Here is a 3,747-nt window from a genome sequence, read left to right as displayed (position 1 = left end):
GAATTCTCTCTGAGCACAAGGGAACAAAATTAGGACTCAACAACAAAAGCCACCAAAGAAAGTCCAGTAACACATGGAGGCTGAACAACAGACTGCTGAACCTCGAGTGGGTCATGGAAGAGATTAGAAGGGAAATTCAAATGTTCATGCTATTCAACAAAAATGAACACAGGAATTACCAGCTTCTCTGCACCACAGCAAGGCAGTACTCAGAGGCAAGTTTATCGCTCTGAGTTCCTAGATCAAGAAATTGGAGAGATCTGAGACCAACAATTTAATGACACATCTAAACCTCCTTGAAAAAGAGCAGCAAGAAAAACCACAATCCACTAGATGGAAAGAAATAATTAAAATTAAATCAGAATTAAATGAATTAGAATCTAAAAAAAAACAATAGAAAGAATCACCAAAACAAAGAGTTGGTTCTTCGAAAAAATTAACAAAATTGACAGACCCTTAGCGAATCTTATCTCAAAAAGAAGAGACCACACCCAAATAAATAAACTCAGAGATGAGAATGGAAACATCAGCAAGGAAACAACCAAGATTCAGAACATTATAAGGGAATACTTCTCAAAACTTTATGCTAATAAGTTTGAGAACTTGACAGAAATGTATGTTTTCCTAGCAAATATTGACATGCCAAAATTAAACAAAGATGAGTTAAACCATCTTAACAGGCCCGTATCAAGCATTGAAATATAAACAGCAATAAGAGACCTCCCAGCTAAGAAAAGTCCAAGAACAGACGGTTTTACAGCGGAATTTTACAAGGCCTTCAAAGCAGAGATCACACCAATACTCCTCCAACTCTTCAATAAATTGAAAGAGAAAGTTCACTACCGAACTCATTCTATGAAGCCATCATAACCCTCATCCTAAAACCAGGCAGGGACTCATCAAAGAAAGAGAACTATAGACCCATTTCTTTGAAGAACATTGATGCAAAACTTCTCAACAAAATTTTGGCCAATCGACCTCAACAATTCATCCAAAAAACATACACCACGATCAAACAAGATTCATTTCAGGGGTGCAAAGTTGGTTCAATATATGCAAATCACTTAATATTATTCATCACATCAACAGGAGCAAGAATAAGAATCACATGGTTATCTCAATAGATGCAGAAAAAGCATTCGACAAGATCCAACACCCCTTTATGATGAAGGTTTTGGAAAAAATTAAGAATCCATGGAACATTCCTCAATACAATAAAGACTGTATATGACAAACCTACAGCCAGCATTATAATTAATGTTGAAAAACTAAAGCCATTTCTTCTTAACTCAGGAACAAGTCAAGGATGTCCACTCTCTCCACTTCTCTTCATTCTAGTATTAGAATGCCTAGCTACAGCAATCAGTCAAGATGCAGACATAAAGGGGATCCAAATAGGGGAAAAAGAAATAAAACTCTCCCTCTTTGCAGATGACATGATCTTGTATTTAAAGAATCCGATAGACTCCACTCCCAAATAAATCAAGCTGATTCAAAACTTTGGCAAAGTAGCAGGGTATAAATTTTACCCCCAAAAATCAATGGCTTTTCTGAATGCCAACAATGAGGAAAGTGTGGCTGAAATTAGGAAACAACTCCACTTATAATAGCGCCACAAAAAATAAAATACCTATGGATTAACTTAACCAAAGAAGTGAAGGACCTCTATGATGAAAACTTTAAAATCTTGAAAAAGGAAATCATAACAGAACTTAGAAAATGGCAAAACCTCCCATGCTCCTGGATTGGAAATATTAACATCGTGAAAATATCAATACTTCCCAAAAAGATGTACAAATTCAACGCAATACCTATCAACATTCCAATCTCATTCTTCAAGGAAATAGAAGAGGCAATCCAAAAATTCATATGGAACAATAAAACACCCCGAATAGCAAAAACGCTCCTCAACAGAAAGAACACGGCTGGAGGAATATCAATACCAAATTTCAAACTCTACTATAAAGCCAAAGTAATCAAAACAGCTTGGCATTAGCATAAGAGCAGACCTCAGGACCAATGGAATAGAATTGAAAACCCAGAAATGAACCTACAGACCTATAGCCATCCAATCTTCGATTAGGGAGCTAAAACAATAGAATGGAAGAAAGACAGCCTCTTCAGTAAATGGTGCTGGCAAAACTGGTTAACTATTTGTAGAAAACTAAAGCTAGATCCGTATATATCACCCTGCACCAGAATCAATTCCAAATGGATCAAAGACCTCGAAGTCAAAGCAGACAATCTGAAAACATTACAGGATGGAATAGGAGAAAACCTAGGTCTCCTTGGCTCAGGCTGAAATTTTCTGAATAGAGACCCAGAAACACAACAAATCAAAGACAGTTGGACAAATGGGATTGCATGAAAATGGAGAGCTTCTGCATGGCAAAGGACATAGCTAGCAAGATCAATAGAAAGCCTACGTATTGGGAAAAGTTCTTCACTATCCATACAACACACAAGCTTCTCTTATCTAAAATATACTTGGAATTCAAAAAATTAAATCCCCAACAACAAATCCTCAAAGAAACAACTGCCCAATAAATAAGTGGGCTAAAGACTTAAAGAGAAACTCCTCTGAAGAAGAAAGAAGGATGTCCAATAGACACATGAAGAAATGCTCAACATCCCTAGCCATAAAAGAAATGCAAATCACAACAACATTGAGATACCACCTCACTCCAGTTAGAATGACAAAAATTAAGAACTCTAACAACAGATTCTGGAGGGGATGTGGACAGAAGTGAACCTTCATTGTTGGTGGGAATGTAAACTTGTTCAACCACTTTGGAAAGCAGTATGGAGGTTCCTCAAAAGATTTCACATAGAGCTCCCCTATGACCCAGCAATCCCACTTTTGGGCATTTACCCAAATGTTTACAAACAAGACCACACTAAACCTACCAGCACGGCTATGTTTATTGCAGCATTATTTACCATAGCTAAGATATGGAACCAACCCAGATGCCCCTCAGTAGATGAATGGATCAAGAAAATGTGGTATATATATATACAATGGAATCTATGCCTCCATCAGAAAGAATGGCATTGCCCCATTTGTTAGTAAATGGAAAAACTTGGAAAAAATTATAAGTGCAGTAAGCCAGGCCCGAAGAAACATAGGTCCCATGGTTTCCCTTATTTGCAATATCTAGTATATGTCTGAGTCAAGCGGAAAAGGTCAGATAATATGATGTTAGGAAAATGAACCCTTAGATATGTATTCTGCAGTTTTTTTCTTTCATGCATTTGTTTCTAAGGGATTTATAAGATTATTTCTTTGTTGTTTTCTATGTCCCTCTCCCACAGTATAACCTCTGCTTTCACTATATTTGATGTCAATATAACTTGTGAAGGAAATGAATAAAACAAGTCATTTAAGGATACAGGTGGACCTGTTGCAACAATGAGAAGTACAAGTTGTCATGTCGAAAATAAGCTTTGCAACGTTGGTGCGTGGGGGGGAGGAGGAGGAGAGGATTGGGTGGGGTGAGGGGGGGGAGGCTGGGAAGGGATGTGAAGGGTAAACAAAGGAAGAGGCTGCAATGCTTGATAGGAAATGTACGCATTATCCTGCCCATGTAATTGTAAGCCCTCTGTACAGTATGTTCACAAAATAAAAATAAAATTAAATATAAAAAATTATGTTGTTCAAAATTAATGAAAGGATAACAGTTTATGGTAGACAGAATGCTACACACTCATTTTACATAGCAAAATACCTTTCCATAATATCTGTCATCC

Source organism: Dipodomys spectabilis, unplaced genomic scaffold, assembly GCF_019054845.1.
Source record: "Dipodomys spectabilis isolate Male_0828 unplaced genomic scaffold, ASM1905484v1 ptg000341l, whole genome shotgun sequence".
NCBI lineage: Eukaryota > Metazoa > Chordata > Mammalia > Rodentia > Heteromyidae > Dipodomys > Dipodomys spectabilis.
The sequence above is the reverse complement of the archived record's forward strand: the minus strand, read 5'-3'. Positions refer to the sequence as shown.